At 41.7% G+C, this 22,475-nt stretch overlaps 1 protein-coding gene across 6 annotated transcripts in view; it reads right to left on the bottom strand.

The window, feature by feature from the left end:
- The window catches only part of NIPBL (NIPBL cohesin loading factor), a 282,797-nt gene extending 260,571 nt beyond the window's left edge, over nucleotides 1-22,226 (bottom strand). The window contains exons 1-3 of one of the 6 annotated variants that reach the window (XM_053290927.1): nucleotides 21,957-22,226; nucleotides 17,712-17,811; nucleotides 1,459-1,632 (exon numbers count right to left, since the gene is read on the bottom strand). The gene's annotated coding sequence lies outside the window, so the exon portion shown is untranslated. Of the gene's footprint in view, nucleotides 1-1,458; nucleotides 1,633-10,783; nucleotides 11,561-17,711; nucleotides 17,812-21,956 lie in introns of those variants that run through there. The other 5 variants (XM_053290922.1, XM_053290926.1, XM_053290928.1 and 2 more) reach the window with 5 other exon arrangements.
- Nucleotides 22,227-22,475: the final 249 nt, after the last annotated feature.

Raw genomic sequence — 22,475 nt, 5'->3', positions numbered from 1 at the left:
AGGGTGAATTCCAAACTCATTTTCAAAAAGTTCAAAGGGGTCATAACAGATATTTTAGTGCAACAGTTTTACGTGTACTGACCTATGAACGTTTACCCTTGTGAAAATATTTTACTAGAATGAGAGGAGCAAAGAAGAGTTATATAATATGAAGCTACAGTAATCTGTCATTAATTTTTACTAGATTTGTAGACTGAAAACCATTTTCAGAGCCACACTACTTTGTGTTATACATACACAGTGTCTAGCACATTATTGCCCCTTTTAAAAAAAGGAGCAGTAGCAGTATTTTAAGTACTTAAAAAGAAAAGCGATATAAACATGCAAAATAATTCCAGGCAGGCAACGCTCTACTTCCAACACTACAGTTCACACATGTACACACACAAAAACAGAGTCGCATCACTGTTCATGCTTTTTGTGCTATATCTAGGCAACTATACATAGAGTCCCCAGCTTACAAACAGGCTGCATTCCAGAAGTTCGTTTGTAAATTGGATATTCATAATGGAGTGCATATAGTTCCTATGAGGGACAACTTGTTTGCATGTGCAGGTTGGTGTTTGAAAGTAGAGGACTTCATTAATTAAATATGTAATTGAGCTTTGTTTGTAAGTATGGGTCATTTGTAAGTTGGGTGTTTGTAAGTCATGGAGGAAGTGCCTGTAATCTATTTACATTAAATTCAGCTTGTACTGCCATATGAACAAAATGCTTAAATTTTGTTTTAGGATGACTGTGTCCATCATCCTAATCACACTTACACGCAAACATGTCCAACAACACTTACTTGGGTGTAGCATAGTGGCTATGAGACTGAGCTGTGAATCAGGACCTCCCCAATAACTTGCCAGGTGTCCTTAGACAAGCCACTCCCTCTCAGCTTCAGTTCTCCAGCTATTATAGGGGCATACTGCTACTTTCCGGGTTATTGTAAAGATTATATCAAGATTATACACGTGAAGCACTTTATAAACTCAGGAAGCACTACACAAATGCAAAGTATTATTATTACTTAAATGAAATTATTTTACCATTAGGCTCCCACTGAATTCAGTTAAACCAGCAATCCAATCCCATGGCCTGCTGTGCAATATAGGAGGATATGAGAAAACTCTTGCACCATTACAATGTTGCTAGTCATGATGCTGCCCTAAAGACAGTGCAGCTGCACTAAGCAAGGTCTTGTGTGAGCCATCAGATATGGGCACTTCCTCTTGTCTTCATGGTTCAATGGTATCAGTATTTTCTTATGTGATTTTAGAATGTTTTGCATTGCAGACCATTATTCTGGCCTGCTTTACAAAAAACACACATAGCGTAATGGTCAAGAGCAGCACACACTCCATGTCTGAAATGCTGTCATGGCCAATGACTACTTAGGTTGCCTTAAGCACCCCTCACCAACACTCCAGCACTCAACAACATCATAACCCCAGCACTCAACAGCATACTAACCTTGGCCTACCTTACAGATTTGTTGTAAGAATTACTAAGTGCTTTGAACGACCTCAGCTGCTCTATTTTCAATAAAACATCTTTTTCAAACAGCATGTGGAAGGGGGGCACTTGAAGGGCTTCCAAATTATTCAGCTCCTCTGCAAACTGATGGAGTTGTACTAAATATAAAGGCTGAAGAGAAAGGATTCCAAGAATTATTATGTTTGAACACACTCTGTGTCACAGACTCTAGCTGCATTTCTATGCACACTTAAATAAGAGTAAGACATTGAATTAAATAGAACTTACTTCCTAGTACTGTAAACTGTGTAGGATCAAACAGCACAAAAGACAGTGCTATATAGGTCACTTCTTACAGGACACTGAGCCTGCTTACATTCATGCAGCAGCTACTCCTTGAACTGATCATAGTATGTTAGGTCCAAGGAATCTAAGAAAACCTAAACACCAAATCAGAGAAGATTTTCTCAGTGAACTGGAACTGAACCCAAACCTAAACCCTTTTGATTCCCTAGAACAGAACTGTTTGGTGACCATGTATTTAGATGGGTTCTTGGTTTTTAAAAGTGGGAAAGGAGGGCTCTGTATAGCCATAGACGGGACACATGAAATATTTTCCAGGAAGCCACAGGAGGTTTAAAAAGTGGGAGAGTGCTCTGGAATGGTCTCTTCCTGAATTCTATCAGCCAGCCTCATCCCAATTAGTGAAAACTTCTTTTCCAACAGGGAAATACAAATGAAATACAAATGAAACCTGAATATTAATTATCCAAAATTGCATTTAGTACCATAGATTTAGAAATCACAAATAAAGCACCTTGGAAGCTGAAATCCATTATATCTGCTTAAAGGTCATATATACCCAACAAGGATGCCCTCCAGAACTCATATTTAGTCTCCAGGCAGTTTTGGGAGGAAACCTATTATCTAGACCCATTTCAAACTGGCTTTAGAGTAGGATATGGGGTTGAGATAGCCTTAGACGGCCTGATGGATTACCTTTACGAGGGAATCAACAGAGGGGGTGTGACTCCGTTGGTTCTTTTGGATCTCTTAACGGCGCTTGATACCATCGACCATGGTATCCTTCTGGATCACCTGAGCAAGCTGGGGCTAGGAGGCACTGCTTTGCAGTGGTTTTGCTCCCATCTCTCAGGCAGATTTCAGATGGTGGCGCTTGGTGGCAGCTGCTCTTTGGAACTATTATATGGAGTCGGGGAGCTATTATATGGAGTCCCTCAATTATAATAACGGGAGCTATTATATGGAATCCCTCAAGGCTTTTTTCCACCCCAAACCACCTGCAAATCAGTTTCACTGGAAAACCCCAAGTTCTAGTGTGATGAGAAAGAAAGAAAATCTCTGTCCATCTTCTTGATAACATGTGTGCTCTTATAATGGCCATCACCTTTTTAAAAACAAAAATAAAAAGCCTCAAAATGTGTTAACCTTTTCTTATAAGCAAGGAGTTCTACTTGTACAGATGGTAAAGCTTTGCTTTACCATGGCTTCAGGTTAAAGTTAGAAGGCACAAAAACAGATAGATAGCATCCCTCTGCTAAAGACACAGTTGGAAAAAACACACAGTCATCTATAAGACACCTGCTGTGCTTCCTGGCAGACAAATCACAATATAGGGCACTGATGGCTACCAACCTATGGGTTTTCTGGTCCTGTATCAAACGGAGGGTAAAGAAAAAGGGAAATATACCAGGGTGCATGGACAGTTGATAGTTTGAACAAGAAGCTGTATGCATAACTCTTTCTTCTGGTCTTCTGCCTTAAAAGGCCTTCAAGATAAGAGGGAGTCAAAAAAAAAAAAACACAAAGAAAAACCTGGGAGCAATCCAGTCCCATCTCTCTTTGGAACATATGCAGCCAGTAGCAATGCTTAACCAGTTGTGCATGCGTGCACACCCCTACCTCAAGTAGTTTGCCATGGAGATGCACACCCAGGGTCAGTTACTACTCACCCCAGGTGAGTAGCAATTTTGAAGCCCAGTCTACAGCCCATACTCCCACACATCCAATGTCCCAAATAGCACAACTCTAACAAGTATTTATGCTACAGCTAATTTCCCACTAATCCCGCAGTAGCTAAGTGGCAAACAACCCTGACAAAAAACAGTGTCTGCATCTTCTGTAGCTCAGCTTTATTAGTTTACTGACTACTGAACACTAGAAGTAAAAGAAAGAAGTCTGTGCTAAATGTAGGGAGAAACTATAGAGACTGCATCTGGGATGCACTCTCTCCCCAAAGTGCTAAAGAGACAACAGCCCTTTAGTGCAAAGAGGAAAAACATGGGAGAAAATATTCCTTAAATAGCACTTCAATGTCTGATTTAAGTTTCAATGTGGGATGTATGCAAAGACCATCATCATCTATAATAGTAAAGTTTATAACTGGAAAGTGAAGAGCTTTCATATAACCATGTACACCGCTCAGAGCTCCTCGATAGAAAAGCAGGATATAAATGTAAAATAATAAAATAAAGCCAAATGATTCAAAACTCAGCTAAATTATGAGATCTACAACAGAAAACAAAGATTAAAATTAAAGTATAGAATAAAATGGTTTAGTAGTTGGAGGTGAGAAGGCAGGGAAGCTTTATAAACTGGAAGCTGTCAAAGGGCCATGAATAAAATTGGTATATAGGCAGACAAACAGGTAAAACTATTTCCATTTTTTAGTACTAGCAACCTTTATGGTAATTTTCTAGAGTGATGATTAAATGCATAATGTTTAGCAGTAGTATGGCTGAACAAAGTGATATGTCCAACAGATGTACACAATACAGTTATGAAGAAAAATGTCACCTCACTTATTTACAAAATTATTATTTAACAGTCAACAAATTTCAAAGCACCAGGTTTGGGGGTTAAGAAATATTCCAAATTCCTAGGCATCCGGACACAAGGGAGTCCACAGCTACTAAATGTATATATATGTGTGTTCCACCATGGAAAACTCCAATCTCGATCTGAACACATGGCAGCAAATCACACCAACTAAACAGTGGAACTTACTTCTAAGTAAACATTTAGAAGGGTCATTAAGCTGTTGACTTAGAAGCAATCTTCTGTAGCCAAAATGACCTAGAATTCAGATTCCTAAGGTAGCCATCCTACACTCTGGAAACAGCCCTGCTGGATAAGGCCCAAGGCCTTTCTAGTCCAGCATCCTGTTTTGCATGGTGACCCACCAGATGCCTCTGAGAAGCCCATAGGTGAGGGCATGCCCTCTCTTGATGTTTCTCCCCTGCAACTATATTTAGAGGCATCTTGCCTCTTGAGGCTGGAGGTAGCCTATATTCACCAGACTAGTAGCCATTGATAGATCTGTCCTCCAAGTATTTGTCTAAGCCTCTTTTAAAGCCATCCAAGCTAGTGGCCACCATCACATCCCATGACAGAGAATTCCATAGATTAATTATGTACTATATGAATAAGTATTTCCTTCTGTTGGTCTTAAATTTCCTGGCCTTCAATTTCATGGGATGACCCCTGGTTCTAGTGTCATGAGAGAGCAAGAAAAATCTCTCTGTCCACTCTCTCACTCCATGAATAATTTTATACACTTGTCATGTCTCCCCTTAGTTGCCTCTATTCCAAACTAAAAGATGTACCCAGATGTTGTACCCTTGCCTCATAAGGAAGGTGATCAAGGCCCCTGATCATCTTGGTTGCTCTCTTCTGCACCTTTACCAGTTCTACAATGTCCTTAAGCTACGGTGACCAGAACTGTATGCAGTACTCCAAATGTGGCCACACCACAGATTTCTATAAGGGCATTATAATATTAGCACTTTTATTTTCAATCCCCTCCTTAATGATCCCTAGCATGGAATCTGCCTTTTTCACAGATGCCACGCACTGAGTCAACACTTTCAAAAAGCTGACCACGATGACAAAGATCTCTCTCCTGGTCAATCAATGACAACTCAGACCCCATCAGCGTATATGTGAAGTTGGAGTTTTTTGCCCCAATATGAATCACTTTACACTTGCTTACATTGAACTGCATTTGCCATTCTGTGACCCACTTACCCAATTTGGAGAGATTCTTTTGGAGCTCCTCACAATCTGTTGTTGATTTCACTCCCCTATATAGTTTAGTGTCATCTGCAAATTTGGCCACTTCACTGTCAGCTGTCATGGTGCACTACTGCACCAACAATGTTGGGAAATTTAGTCAGGAGGTCCAGGAAGCCAAAGTAAGGCTGCTAAATAACATACTGAAGTCCAGGACCCCCAAAGTAGCATTCTTTGAAGTGTTACCTGTTCCACACACAAGTCTAGTGATACAGGAAGAGCTGAGGGGTCTCAATGCATGGAGAAGCAAATCAGAGAGGGTCAAGGAGAGACAGAGCTGTAATAATGGGTGACTTCAATTACCCTCACATAAAGGTAAGGTGTACTGTAAAGTCAGTTTCAACTCCTGGCAACCACAGAGCCCTGTGGTTGTCTTTTGTAGAATACAGGAGGGGTTTACCACTGCCTCTTCCCATGCAGTATGAGATGATGCCCTTCAGCATCTTCCTATATCACCACTGCCCAACATAGATGTACCAGCGGAGATTCAAACCAGCAAGCTCTTGCTTTATAGTCAAGCATTTCCCCGCTGAGCCATTAGACGGGGCAAATTCACATGCAGGTATTGACAGACGCCAAATTTCTAGACATGTTACATGGCTGTATCTTAGAACAGCTGGGTGCAGAACCAACCAGAGAGAAGGTGACCTTGGACCAGAGACGTGCCCAGGACCTGGTGCAAGATGTCAGAGTAGTAGAATCACTGGGAAACAGTGGCCACAGTATGATCCAATTCAGCTTATATGCAAGTGGAGCATTGCCAAGGAATGTGTTGCACTTCAGAAGAGGAAACACCTCGAAAATGAGGGCACTGCTAAAAAGGAAGCTGAAAGGGAAAGCCAGGAGGGTCAAGTCACTCCAAAAAGTATGAAATTTATTTAAACCCATAATAATAGAAGCTCAGTTGGAACGTATACCAAGAAGGAGGAAGGGTAGCACCAAGTTCAGGACGACACCAGCGTGGCTAACAAGTAGTCAGGGAAGCAGATTTCCTTCAGAAAATGGAAGTCTTGCCCAAATAAAGAAAACAGAAAAGAACAAACTCTGGCAAAAGAAATGCAAGAAGAGTTGAGGAGCATATAGCTAGAAGTGTCAAGGGGAATAACAAAAACTTCTTTAAATATATATGAAGCAGAAAACCTGCCAAGGAGGCAGTTGGACTCTTAGATTATGAGCGAGTGAAAGGGATTATTAAGGATGATAAAGAAATTACAGAGAAGCTGAATGAGTTCTTTGCATCTGTCTTCATGACAGAGGATACCTGTGCCTGAACAGAGCTTCTCAGGTTTCTCAGGTTCAGAGGATAAAGAACTGAGTCAGCTAGAGGTGACGAAAGAGGACGTTCTGAACGGTCTAGAAAAATTAAAAATTAACAGTTTGCCAGGGCCAGATGACGTCCACTCAAAAGTCCTTAAACAACTCAAATGTGAAATTGCCAACCTCTTTGCAAAAATATGTAACTTATCCCCACAATCATGCTCTGCACCAGAGGAATGGGAAGTAACCAATCTAAACTGACTTTCAAAAAGAGATCTAGGGAGGATCAGAGAGATTACAGGCCAGTTAGCTTAATGTCTGTGCCAGCTAAATTGATGGAAAGCATTCTCAAAGATACATTGTTAAGAATACAGAACAACAGGCCCTGCTGAAGGAGTTCTTTGAGAGCATCAACAGGCCTGTGGATAAAGGTGATGCAGTTGACACTGTATACTTGGGACTTTCAAAAAGCTCTCGACAAAGCTCCTCATCAAAGACTCTTGAGAAATCTTGACAGTCAGATAAGGGGACAGGTTCATGTGTGGATTGGTAACTGATTCAAGGATAGGAAACAGAAGGTGGGTATAAATGGGCAGTTCTCTAAATGGAGGGAAGTAAGAAGTGAGGTCCCCCAGGAATCTGTACTGGGACCAGTATTCTTCTCAAATATTGATCATTTTTAATAATGTTGCCATGAGACAAATGATAATCAAGGCTTTTGTATGGAACTTCTTGCATTAGATTATTCATCTCTCAAAACGCAAAAAGTTATTTAATTCAAATCAGTTATCCCATATACAGTAAATCCAACAATCAAGAGTGCTGTCATATTTGTAGAGCAGCAGATCTAGTGTGCCCATTCATGATTAGAAAGTGCATTGTCCTAGGCACCAGTTATGTGAAAGGGGCATTGTCCTTGACCTAGTTTGATGGAACATAAGGCCCTGATTCTACACTTTATCCATGTAGTTAGAATGTATGCCATCTTGCCATAATAAATGGAGTGCAAAAGTGAGTCAGCATGTGGTGCTAAATACCAGTATTTGTCCTCCCATCTTAGAATTAAGACCTGCAATCAATATGAACTACTGTTGGTTTTTTTTAATGGAGATCATTCAAAGTAATACTATATGCTATGCTAATCAGACCCCCCAAAGCAATTATGCTTGGCTTTACGTACATTTTAGTGCAAACTATTCTGCACATTTACAATATTTAGCCTTTCCTTGTTTGCACCACTACTATTTCCAAATGCATTTTAGCAACTTGGGCAGGGAGTCCTTTGCTTTCAGCTAAAACAAAAGAGTAAAATCCAATCCACAACCCATTCAAGTACTCTTGACCCACCATATTCTCATTATCTTAAATGGGTCTGAATCAGCTTCTAAGATTAACTGGGACTAAGACATTAAAGAAGAGTTTATTGTACTTTCTCAATACTCTCAGTTGCATAAGACTTCCTTTTTAAAAATGATGTTACTATCAAAGGGCAACAAAGTGAAATGTGGACATCAGCTATAAATCCTTAATAAGCATGCAAAAAATGGTTTCATATTAGCCAAGATATGTTACACAAACTTAATCAAGAAATAAGATATCCAGATACTTCTTTAAAGTTTTCCTTCAACTGCTTGTTATTTAAACTATGATAGTTTGACCATCTTAGAGATTAAAATGGAAAACATACTATGATCAAAATAGTGGCCTATATTACATTAAAGAACATAAGACTTCAGAAAACAATCTTAAGATTTAAGGTGCTGAACCTTCAAACACTGTATAACACACATTATGCATTTAAAAGTAGAAGAAAACAATTAAAAGGAAAGTAACCCTACAGGAAAGTTGCTTCTACCCAAATTTCAAAACAGAATGAAGTATTTGCCGAAGATAAACAAGATGTGAGAGAACCATATGCAACAAGCAACAAAAGAACCATCAGATCTAGAGTCGCTTTCTGATGATGAAAAATCCTAAAGTACAACTATTTTCCACACAATCCTTCCCTGTAAACTAGAGCTGTGTTTGGCCTCCACACACACACCACAGCTTAAGAAAAACAAAGATTCAGTTACACACACATACAGGTACAATCAGAAACAACTTGCGGTTCCCTCTGTAATTCATAAAGTTCAAAAATAAAGCTGCTTTTTCAAACTGAAAATGGTTCCTCTCCCATGCATACAGGCCTGAGGCCCTGTTGCAAACAGTGTCTAACAGGCCCAGGCAGCACAAAGACAGGAATGGCAGATTAGTGGGAGGGAGGGAGGCCGGGTTTGGGGCTCAGCAGGATCTTCAAGCTTTTTAAAATTCAAACTGCTGCCTGACCAATACAAATCACGGACACGCTACTGACTACTACACGGATTTACAGCATTAAAAACACGCCTTCTACATGACAGCTATATTAACTTCACCCTTTTAAACAAGTATTGGGACCATAAAGGCACAATCGTACTTTCTGAACTACAGTAAGCACTGGACAACAAAAAAGTTACTTTACTGATGAAATGTGTTCAATAGAAGCTAGCTTCCGGGACAACAAGAACACCTACAACAATATCATAAGAACTAGGCATTGTGAAATGTTGCTATTCTTTAACCTGGAAAACTTAACTTGGCAAATTAATGATATAAAAATGACTATCAAACCAGCCTGAAAAATACAGGTCTTCATAGTTATGCAAAATAATTTGGTTTGTTAGAGAAGAGTTTCAAGTATCCAATTTAGCTACAATTTCTAAAATACACTACACATTTCTCCAAAAAGTAAAGCTATGTTCACTACTGTCTGATGATGTTAAAAATACTTAACTTACAAATGACTGGCTCACAAATCACAAACAACACTAACACAAACACTTTATGGATTTAAAATTGATCTACTTTTTATAGGAAAGGGTGGGAACTTGAGCTTTAGATCTAATTTTGCACAACTGACACATTTTCCAGCTTGACTCCAAACATGCTTACTCAGAAGGAAGCACCTTTTACTTCAATTTGACTTACTCCTACATAAGTAAGGTTACAGACATTAATTTGGGAGATTCCACTTTGGCCCCAAGTGTCAGAACTAAATGTGTGATCTCTGTCTGGGCAGAGAAGAAGAGTTGTTAGAAAGTAATAATATGTTTTTCCTCTGCGGGACCAACTTACTTAATATGTATCTTATTGTGCACAAGGCTCTAGAATGAGATAAGCGTTCTATACGTCTACGTTCTCAGAGCTGTGCAGGTGTTTGTATTCTGTCAATCATTCAGCAAGGACTAGTTTTATTTGTCAACGCAAAATAATGCATTCGAAGGGTTTTACACAACTAGCGTTGTTAGTTACCACTTCAGCCATACAAGTTCGTATGTGCTAACTTTCCGAACGTCGAAAATGCACAAGGACACTAAGCGATGCAGTTGTTCCCGATTCCAAACTGGGAGTTCATGAGGGCACTCGGGCGCCCGCCTCGCTCCTTCACCGCCCGCCCCCCGCATCGCCTGCTTTGGCTGGGACCTTTTCTTCCCTCTTCCTCCTCCTCCTCCCCCCGCCGGTGAAGTTGTAAATATGGCACAGGTTCGCTGCCCAGTCTCTGTTTAACTGTATTGTTTCTTCCTCCCACTCTTGCTCTCGGGCGCCGAGGCCTGTCACAGAGAAGCCACTTCGCCTCTCTAATCCTCGAGCTTGAGTGAAAGCGCTGGCCGCTGGGCCTGCGCCCTCCTCCGGGCCTCAGCTTCTCCGGCAGCTCGGCAGCAACCATTCTCTATCCGCCAAGCCCCAAGAGAAGGCGGAGAGAAACGTGAAACAAACACCCCCGGTTGCCACTCATTATTTCTCTCGCCCCCCTCCCTCTCACACCGGCCGAAAAGGCTAATCCCCGCTCTGCTTCCCGGCTGGGCCGCCTCGCCTGAGAGGAGGCCCAGCTCACAGCCTCCCCCTCCGCCGGGGAGGAGAGCAACCCGAAGCGGGGTGGGGGATTTTTTACCTGAGCAAAGCGCCGTCTGGATCCAACCGAAGGCCAAGCGAGGGGGCTGGAAGGAGGAGAAAGCCACCCCCCTCCCTCCTCAGAGGATCCGCTGCCGCCGCCGCTGGGCCGCCGCGGAGCAAGAGGAGGAGGGGAGATAATATAACAACAATAATCCGGGCCGGGAGGGGGGCTGGCTCCTCTTCCGTCTCCTCCTCAGTGCAGCGAACATGTAGAGCCGGGGAGGGGGGGGGAGAGCGGCCGAAGCGAATCCCTCAGGTCGTCGCCGCCGCCGTCTTCCTCCGCCGCCGCCGCCGCCTCCTCTTCTTCCTCCTTCTTCTCCTCCTTGCCGTCGTCCTCCCACCGAGCCTAATTCACACCAACATCCACACAGGCCGGGCCGAACCGGATTCGATAAACACCTCACGCACCGACCAACCCTGAGAGGGGAGGGAGGAGGGGAGCGAGCGGAGGGGAGGGAGGAGAGGGGGGGCCTCCTCGACCGCGGCTGGGCTCCTCGCTTCCCCCACAGCCGCCGCCGTCACCGCCTCCCTCTGTGTACGGCGCGATCGGGGCGGGGCAGGGAGGGGCTGGTTTGGGCCACGGTGAGTCGGTACCGAGGAGGGAGGGGAGGAGGAGAGAGCGCGAGAGAGAAAAGGAGCCTGCGTGAAGAGGCGAGCGTCGCTCTCGCTCCCTCTCAGAACAAAATGCCGACCGGAAGTGCAGCTGGAGGAATGACTCCCTCCACCGGCGCCAAACACCAACAACCTCCCCCTTCTTCTCCTCCTGCTGCCGCGGCCCTTCCTAGCACGGCCGCCTGCTTCTCTCACTCCCTGCCTTCCATGCACCCAAGCGGGCAGCTGGAGCTCGCCTGGTCTCCGCGACAGCTGATGGCTGCCTCCGGGTTGTATCTGCGCGTCTCTTCTCTCTCCTTCCCACCCCCCCACCATCCCGTTTTTCCTTCTCTCTCTTTTTCTGATGTGAATAAGGACAAAGCTGGAGTTTGCAGATAAAACCGGGCATTGCGGGGAACAGAGATTCCCGCGAACTGTCCAAGAGGATGTTATTACTGTTACTACACATGAAGAGATATTTGTTTTGGGGGATGGTTTTTTTTTGCTGTGAATTATCTTCCTGTTTAGGAAAATCAGTAGCGATTTCTTTTGTTATTATTTTTTTATGATTGTCAGAGCCGTACGTTGAAGATACAAAGAACTTTCAAGGAAAGCGAAGCAACAAAACAAGTTCCCTAGCACGTTCTTATGAGGACTGCTGGAAATCTGCTGGCGCTCGCATCTGGTTTTCTTTTATTGTTTGTTCAGTTCTGCGTTGGTGCTTGCATGTATATCGTCGGATTTGGAGCACCCGCTGCTGAAAATTCTGGGCTGAGTGATTTCCAGATGGGCATGCTTTTTTCAAAACTGTGTTTTCTGAGGTAACACAAATGTGTGTGTGGGGGGGGGGGAATCCGTGATGCTGAGGTGAAGGCTTCTTCGCGAGAAAATTGATATGGTTGTTGACAGATTTCCTGCAAATAGTCTAATTATGGGTTGTGTAAGCCTTTGGAAAAGAGGACGGTGACGACCTTGAAAGCTTATCTATTTTCTCCTCAGGTAAATTGTGTACGATAGCACAGAATAGGAACGAAGTGTCATTCATATACGTTGGCTTAAATGCCTGTTCCTTTATGCCGTTCTTTGGGCTCTATAATTCAGCCAAGAATCCTGACGTCTATTTTGAGGGGGTTTGAAGGATTGTGGAACTTATAGTGCCTCCTCAGATGTAACTGGGTTGCTTATTTTTAAACACAACCTTCAGTTGGAGCACATTTTCCATATCCTTTCAGAGCTCAGTCTCCTGTGATTGCTCAGGTCTTTTTCCAGTCAAGGTGTGCAAACTTGGGCCGCGTTGGGCTCTGATTCTAAACACCACATTCACATAGACTGATCTGTGTAAATTAACCATGTGTAGGTAAGAAGAATTCTTAAGTTATATACATAACACTCTGAATGAATGTGGTCTGAACGGCTAGATAAATCTTGTCAGCCATTCTGTGATGCTACTCCTTAATTATCAGGTTGCATGGATATCCCCTTCGAAATGCCCTAATCCATCTACAGTTAGCTGTGACTTTGGCAGCAATTCTATCCATGTTTACTCAGAAACACATCTTACTGTGTTCAGTAGGACCTTGTAAGACTTGTTTCTGTGTGAACATTCATTGGATTTTGGCTGCATGTTTCATAGAAACTAATTGGAGCAGTTAGTCATGTCTAATTTGTTCCATTGGTTTCAGAATGCAGTGCAATACTATGCGTTTCATTCAGAAGTATGATCCCTGGTGTTCAATAGGACATACTCCCTAGTAAGCATATGTAGGATTACAGCCCTAGTAATGATTAATGTTATCAGGACTGGGGCCAAAATGTGCTGCTTGTCATAATCCTGAAAACCTGCACTGTTGTTAGAAGAGGGAATTCATAAATTCATTTAACATTGCCCCAACATTTTTTAAATACATTGGCTGTTTTGCTAATGTTATTATATTACCCTAGTCTTCTGACCTACAACAACATTATTGTAAGTGGACTGGTCACTAGCACCATTTATAAGCAATTTATTTCTGAATGGAAGCTTAGAGGGAAGGTAGCATATTTCCTTATTACATAAATGTGTTGTCATGATTTTAAAAAAACACACACAAAAAACATTTGTGTAAAGTTCTTCTAGGTCCAAATACTGAATGTGTTTTGAGAAAAATATGGGCGAGTATGATTTTAAAATGCCAGCTATTAAAAAAATCATTGCAAAGAATTATGTCTATCAGATTCCATCTATAGATTATATATAAACTTATATATGACTGATCATAAATCATTGGCACTTTGTTAGATTTTTGTGCTTCAAAAACATGTTGATCACTTACTAGGATATTTGATGCCACCCTAAATGCAGGTTTTCAGCGATGCAGATATAAACTCAAAATAGTTTAAAGGCTGTGAAATTTTTTTAGCAAAATGTGTTTATAGTTTTGTGGGATTAGAATCTACAAATATTTTCTCAGATATGTTAATATGCATTTTAATATGTCTGAACTAACAAAAACTGTTTAGGTTTACTTTGCCATGTGCAGTCTGGAAACAATATTGTGTGTGTGACATGTTTAAATTAAGTATAAATGTAAAGAGCCAAATTGTGCCCTCCTGTGGAAAAAGCATAAAAAGGCCAGAAAACTGTTGAGTATCAATTGAGTTACTTTTAGTCAATCTTGGAGGAGAAATGAATCTAATCTTTATACACCTTTTAAAATATGCAAAAACATCTTTTTTTGCAAATACATTGCACTGTAAAGAACAGGGAAACCAGCACCATTCTCAGAGTTTAGATTAAAGGTAAACAGGCCGCTTTAATACTGAGGGCAACTTCACCACAGTGAAGCAGCTGCTTGTCCAAACCACCAGTTCCTGGAGCACTTATATAAACCTGACTTCTGGTGTTGGGAATGCAATGCTGACATTGGGCATAGAGTTTGGAACTACAGCTGGGATAGAACATGCCAACATTAAGTGTGTCATGCGAACCCAGCTGTTTTGGCATAACCTTCCCAATACTGGAAGTCAAGTTCACACCTGTGTTGCAGGAACCAATGGTTCGACTGACCTGTCTCAAGAGTCAAATGTATACAGTAAAATGAGTCTTACAGCTGTAGCTCATTTATAAAGTTGTCTTCCTTATGCATACTATTTCCCTGAATATTGGGTGAACTATAACTGCCAGTTGTTATACAAATTTTATATAATAAACTGTAGTAATAAAATACTCTAAAATTATTATTTTCACTTATGAGTGGTTAGAGTGCTGGACTAGAACCGGGGACACCTGAGTTCAAATCCCCATTCAGCCATAGGAACATAGGAAATTGTCATATACTGAGTCAGACCATTGGTCTATCTAGCTCAGTATTGTCTTCACAGACTGGCCATGATACTAGCTGGGTGACTCTGGGCCGGTCACTTCTCTCTCAGCCTAACCTACTTCACAGGGTTGTTGTGAGGAGAAACTGAAGTATGTAGTACACCGCTCTGGGCTCCTTGGAGGAAGAGTGGGATATAAATAAATAAATAAACATCACACTGATATAGTGCCAAAATGGTGCAAAAATATGAGTGGCAGAATAATGGTGGCAGCCATACTAACTTCTGTTACATGGTCTAATGGGTTTTTGAGTTGTGAAGCAAATAACACAAGTTCAAATCCCCATAGATCTGGGTAGCCTGGTGTAGCGATCAGCCTCACCTCGCCTAAAGAGTTAACCAGAAATGAACCCTGTCTTGACTGACAGGCTGGTGAACTCCAGGGCTCAGTCAATCAGCACACCAGGTGGGTGGGACCTGGAGAGCTGATGCTAGGAAGAAGAGAATTCTTTGTTGGAGAAGAAGCTAGGCTGGAGGTACTCAGGAGGACATGTGGTCTTGAAGATTGGCTTCAGGAGAATAACTCTGCAGATCCTTGAAAGACAGGTGGGAAGGACGCTTGAATTATCAACCAGAGTTTGGTGAGTTCAAGGGGAAAGGAAGACAAGGCTAGTGGCTTTGGAAGTTTGGGGCAGGAGAAAGTGGTTTAGTAAGAGTTTGCATTAGAAGTTATATTTCTTTGGTGGCTGTACTTTTACATATTCCTGATACTGTTCTATTATTGTTTATCTGTAACATAATTAAAATAAGAAACACTAGCCTATGCCCATCCTACCTAGGGTGTCACAGAAGACTCTATAAACATTTAAGCATGCATAAAGACAACCTATTTTTGTACCTTACTAAGTATCTTTAACTGTATATAAAAGCTGAGAAAGCCTCAGAAGCTAGGGATGTGCATGAACCTGTTCAGAGGCCCTTTTGTGGTCCTCCAAATAGGTTTGAATGACCAGTGGTTTGGCAGGTTCAAAAGGGGGGGGGATGTCTTTAAAGGTGGGGGAGGGTGCTCTTACCCCTCTCGTCCTGTTTCCCCTGCCGTTGCTGCACTTGAAAGGGGTCCAGCGGGCTGCAGCATACCTCCTTGCCGCCCCATTCCTTCGTGGGACTGGAAGTGACAGGAAGTACCCTGTGTGCTCACTTGCACACACGTTGGACACACATGAGACATGCTCGCGCCAACATGTGCACGTATGCATGGTACTTCCTGTAACTTCCGATCTGACGAAGGAACAGGGCAGCAGAGAGGTACATTGTCACCCTGCCAGACCTTTTTGAATTGCAGCACCAGCAGGGGAAACACAGAAGAAGGGGTAAGAGCACCCTCCCCTACTCTTAAAGGTGTCCCCCCTGCCTTTGAACCCACCCCCACCAGTTCTATGCACATCCCTATCAGACAGTAGCAGTATGTAGTAATTGAATAAAACTGTTTTTTTAGTTCTTTTCTTTTTACAAGCCTCTCCAAGTTGTTTTCTAACTCAAGAAAAGGGGGACCTGAAGTGGGGAGTTCTCTGGTGTAACATGTCCTCAAATTTTCAGCCGCTTTCTCACCACATGTAGGCTTGCACTTGGAAGATTTTTGTACTTGCCCAGGAACCAAATTAAGAGAGCTTTCCCCCTGGGCTTCCCACCCCAAGCCCAGAAAGTTTATGTAGACAAAAGGGGGGGTAGTGGCAGCATTTTGAACCTACCAAGAATACAGTATAATTTTAGGAAAAGCCTAGCCAGGCAGCTCAGCAGGGATAATTCAGCATTTCTTTCCCTCACATGAGCTTGCTCTGAGATAAAGGCTGTTAATCCGCTACACCTGGGACAAGTCACCACATCTCAGCCAAATCTACCTCACAGCAAATAGGAAAAGAGAGTGTTATGACACTTTAAGAACTAACAGATTTATTGTAACATAAGATTTAATGGACACTGTACAGTGCTGCAATTGAAAAAGGTCTGGCAGTGTACCTCCCTGCTGCCCTGTTCCTTCGTCAGATCGGAAGTTACAGGACAAGAGAGGTAAGAGCACCCTCCCCCACCTTTAAAGATGTCCCCCCAACCTTCGAACCCGCCAAACCACTGGTCGTTCAAACCTCAGACACAACACAATTGGTTATACTGAAAACTGCATCTTAAGTAATTGATTGTATTGAAAACTGCATCTTGAGTCCAATTCATCCGATTCATAAGCAACCAGGGCAGACCCTGCTTAGCTAAGGGGACAAGTCATGCTTGCTACCACAAGACCAGTTCTCCATGCCAAAGCTCAGCATACTACTCCCTTAAGCCAGACTGAAAGGCTTCAGAAAATTAGCACTGAGTCTTCTCATTGAAATTAATAGGACAAGTACAATTGTTCCATTAATTTCAAGAAGACTTCTTGTCTGGATGTAAACAGTGACCGGAGTAGCCTGTCTCATAACTGTAACATTTAAATTTTTGTGTGGGTGTACTCTCTCCCCACTACCACCCGCAAACACACATCCCTAAGGAGTACCTGAGATGAAAGTTTGCACCAGAAGGGGTACACTTGTTGGGAAATGCTGGAAACCCCTGATTTAAGGTAAAAGGCTCACTTTCCACACAGTGTAACCTACAACCCACACCACTGCATGTGTCTAAAACACCACCAATGGTGTTGTGAAACAGAGCAACATAGTTCTTATTTCAGAATAAGTAAAATATGTCAGACCGTATTTTTTCAAGTGTATACATTTGTGCATAAGGACATTTCCTTGTTAATTCAAGTTGCAATATACTCTTTTGGCATGTTTCTATGATATAGGACTATACCTGCTAGGGACATATTTTCTAATGAAGTTAGGTACAACTAGAAATTCCTACTCAACGCACCCTTACAGCACTTTTCCCTATTACTGCACAGTTTTAATTCACATACCATGATTTATAGGCATCCATTACTTCATCTCTTAACTTCTTTATTGAAATAAATCTATTTACAAAGACATTTATTAATATTTTCTTACCCATGCTTTCTCAGCTTCTTCCTTGCTAATCTCTATTCAGAAGCTGGTGATTTTTCTACAAAACTGATGCATCACAAAACTATGTTTTCAATGGTAGTGCCTGCAACAGAATTAATATTTAAATAAATATGAGACACCTTTATTCCTATTCTCAGTCACCTGTGTTTTAGACAGTTACCAGTCCATGAGAATCTTCAGTCTTCTCAATTGAAAGTTAAGTTTTCCTAGCAACTTAATTTATTATTTAAATAAGGTGTTTATTTACTACTTTTCAGGGAAACCACAAAACCCTTTACATAAAATTATTAAAACAGTAACTATACATTAAAAAAATTACACAATGAAACAAATAGACAGCAAAAAAAAACTTTCTAAAAACTGTATATTTTTATGCTATACTTCTTAAAATCAGGTCCAGATGGCTCTTTGGTAGCTTTGTTGTGGCAGTTAGGTTAGGGAGGGAGAGACTACCTATGTTGGAACAGCAGAAACTGGATGGTGGGCAGCTCACCAGGTTCAGCTGTGTTCTCTCCCTAGACTAGGGGTGAGGAACCTTGGCCCTCCAGCTGTTTTTGAACTACAACTCCCACCACCCCCAGTGGCTGGGGATGATGGGAGTTGTAGTTCAACAACAGCTGGAGGACCAAGGTTCCCCACCACTGCCCTAGACAAAATGGTTCTCGCCCTAGACAAAATGGTTCCTATGTAGCAGTTGGGAGAGAGGGAAAGGCCTCCTCAGCTGGAACAGTAGGTGCTGTATGGTAGACACCTCATTCTGCTTTATCTCTCCTCTTGGTGAAAATTTTTTATCAAAAGTTTTTTTCTTAAATCCAGTTATATAATGTCTACTGGACAATGCCTGTCTACTTGTATACTTGACATCCTCATAGACTTCTAAAGTTTTATCATGCAATAACTCGTTTCAGAAGTCATGTGATTCTTCAGCAAAGCATGTTCCTCTCTTTGGTTGACTATTCAACCAAAGACTATTTGACTGTTATGACTTCTGCTTTATATTGTTTAAAATTTGACATATTTTATAGAGGCATTATATAGGGGTCTTGTGGAATCTTTAATGAGGATGTCTGAGGTGGAAGAAACAGCTACCAAAAGAAAGGCTATTAAACTGCAATGTGGGATTATGCCACAATGTTTCTTGTGTGTGAGTCAAATAAATTTATTTTTTATTTTTATTTATTTAATTTATATATCACCTGACTCCAGAGGCTCCAGGCGGTTCACAAAAACAAGAACAACTATTAAAACAAGAATTAAATGTCTAACACATTCAAAAATTACAGCAATGAAAAAATCCAAACAGCAATTAAAAATTTAAAACTCAAATTACTAAAAGCCTGGCTAAAAAAATGTGTCTTTTGAAGGTTGGTAAAGATGTTAAACCACAAATGTCTAGAGGGAGCACATTCCACAGCCCAGGAGTGAATACAGAGAAGGCCCACTCCTGAATCACCGCAAGATGAGCTGGCAGTATATGGAGACGGAACTCTCTTGATGATCTTAATGTGCAGTGGGGATCATGTAGAAGGAGGCACTCTTCCAGGTAACCTGGTCCTAAGTCGTTTAGGGCTTCAAAAGTAATTACCAGCCCAGAAACCTTTTGCCCGGAAACCTATTGGCAGCCAATGCAACAGCTTTAAAACAGGATAATATGGTCTCTCCAACACACCCTGGAGTCTAGTTTAGCCACTGCATTTTGAACCAATGGCAGCTTCCAAACCACATACAAAGGCTTTGGTGTTAACTGCCCACCACCAGGTGTTCCTAGCTGCAACTACAGTAAGAACGGTGGGCATTCCTGCACCTGCCCAGTAGGGATGTACACGAGCCTGCTTGACATTCTATTCCTAGTACGCTGAACAGGTTGGGAACCCCGCGTTTGAACTGGTTCGAACATGGGGCATGGACTCCTTTAAGGTGAGGGGAGGGTGCTCTTGCCTCCCCCCACACACTTCCCCCTCTGGCGCTGCTGTAAAAACCACTGGTGTGGGGTGGCTGTATTCCCTCTTGCTGCCACAGTCAGTGTAATACTGGAAGTGGCATGTGTGTGTGCGTGCCCGTGCCCACACACATGCCACTTCCAGTATTACACTGACCAGGGCAGCAAGCGGGAATACAGCCTCCCCACACTAGCAGTTTTTACAGCTGCACCAGAGGGGGAAGTGTGGGGGGGGGAGATAAGAGTACCCTCCCCATGCTTTAAAGGAGCACCCAACTGCCTCCTTGGTGTGCACAGAACCGGCTCTGTTCTCACCCCTTCTGTCCAGTGTTAACACTTATGTTGGTGCAGGGACAGAGATTTTACAGCATAAATATTGTCATTCCAAAGCTGCAAACATCTGAGGATTTTAAGGAATCTATCAGCACTTTGTTGTGACTGTGTGCATATGCAATAAATGCATGCAGCTCTGTGTATCCAAGCCATTCAACAACATGAACCAGTTGAGGATCAAGCTCTAGTTCCCTGATAGCAAAATGAGACAAACATTCATCAAAATAAACCAACTCCTTAGAACTAGGTCTGTCAATCAGTTGATCAGGTTGAACTGATCAAGTGTTCAGTGTCCTGTTTTTCCAGTAATTAATTAATTTAAATTAAAATAAATTTGCATATGAAAATGCTTCAGTTAAGGGGAGAAAGCAGAATGAGGTGGCAGTATCCTAAGGTTTTAGAGTGGACTGTGTCACTTCAGACTGCAAATGTGGAATGCCACTTTATATGTTCCTTCATATCAAATATATTCCCTACAAGTAGAAAACTGGCTTAGCATGAAGGAAAGTTCTAGCACAACTAGATTTTCTTTAATCTAACATTAAAAATGTGCTTCCTCACTTGCACATGGGTGGTATAGTTACATGTGCAGGCTATTATTTATATAACACTAGCCATGCACATGGTTCTTCACAAAATGCGACAGGCTCCTGAAGGAACAGTTTACCTCAAATGAAAAATAGTGTGCAGTTTCAGTTTGGACAGAGGCTAGAAGAAAAAGGCATATATACATTTATTTTTCATCTGATTAAGGATGAAGCTGGCATACCTATATGGCCCTCAAAGGAATAGGCCTTCAAAAGTCCAAGCTCTCAGTCTCTCAGTTTTTAGTTATTGACAGCCCCACTGATTAGGGGGCAAATTTTGTTCTGCTGTGAGAGCTTTAGTTGCTTAATTAATTGCTCCAAAGTAAAGTTTGTGGCCCTGCTTAAAGCCTAGTGATTTCTCTGGTATTCTGGAAGCTCATATGTAAAAGGTACAATATTAGAAAAAATTATACAGCACAGCAAGCAAGCTTAAAAATACCCTAAAAAAGAAAATATGACAACAGTACAGATCTGACCTCAGCAGAGCAAAAAGCAGTTCTGTCCCAGAACTTTAAAGTACTATAGATATTGCTGGTTTCAGGGGGGCCCTCAGCAAACAGCCCTCCATGATCTCCTCATGTGGAAAGTCCACCTCAATGTTTGTGCTGGGGCTTACTTTGGCAGATGGGATGGAAAAGAGGTGATGACAATCTTAGCCAAAATAATCATTCCACCAGTACCACACAAATACTATGAAAAACAGAGGTGGTCTCAAGGATCAGCAATGGGTGCTCCTGGGGGACCTGGGTCCTTGGCAGCTGCCTGAAAATGCTGAATCCTCATGCCAGTCCTGCCTATAGGTCTCTGATTTCAGAGAATTTCAGCTTCATAGCATTTCAGACTACAGTTTAGAGATCTATTATTTTTTGTGTTTCATTTAGCAACCGTGTGAGGTTTTAAAAATATATTTAGAAATGTGTTTTTCTCCCCTCAGCAGAAAATTGATGTCAGTTACTTAAATGTTCATTCACCAAAACATTTGTCAACATTTGTTTCTGGACACTATTTCTCTCCTCAGCTTTTTCCCAAATGAAGAGCTGTTGCTTAAAACACATTAGGATCTCTAAATAAAATACTTTATTTTTGCACTGGTAGATCATTTTTAAAAATTTGATTCACCAAAACACACCCAAATCATAGGTAGCTATGTTGGTCTATTAGGGTGGGGGAGGGGATGCAGAATCCAAAGTAGGGATATATTTTTATTTGGACCACCTAAAATATCACTAAGTAGTCAACATTTTTTTTAGTTCTTCCAATAAAGGTATACACCCTATTTTGGATTTGAGAAGTCTGGGTATCTATCATTCAGACGGGCTCTTTAAGGCATTATGGTGCACTGACTAATTAATTAAATGTATACACTACCTTTTTATTAAAATAAAATCCTGTCATATTCATCCCTTTTAATCTTACTATCATGAAAGAGAATTTCTTCTGGAAACAATGGTTGTGAATTGTAGAAAAAGTTGTGATTATTATGTCAAATGGAACTCCCAAGAGGCCTTGAAATACTTTATGTCCTCAAAATGGTTAACAATGAGCCAATAAGTCTCCTAAGGTCTAATTATAGTCCCCTATGACTATGAGGTTTCTAGTCTGGCTCCTTGATTTGGATAAATCCCTCCCCACTTCCTCTCCTCCACAACATGCAGGCCATTCCACTGAACCCCTACCAAAGAAGAGCGCATATCTGTCTCAAAAGTTTACCTCAGGTTTCTCACTTTCTCCACCCCTAAATGTGTACCTTACAATTTTAACAAGCTACTATGAAGTCATTAGCCATGTTTTTAAAAATAGAATACATAAATGAATGGATAGCAAGAAGAAACCTCCCTTCTTTTCTGGCTAATGGAACATTCCAGTAGATTTCCCTCAACAGCATGA

Source organism: Hemicordylus capensis, chromosome 2 (assembly GCF_027244095.1).
Source record: "Hemicordylus capensis ecotype Gifberg chromosome 2, rHemCap1.1.pri, whole genome shotgun sequence".
Classification (NCBI taxonomy): domain Eukaryota; kingdom Metazoa; phylum Chordata; class Lepidosauria; order Squamata; family Cordylidae; genus Hemicordylus; species Hemicordylus capensis.
This window is presented reverse-complemented; position numbering and strand designations above follow the sequence as displayed.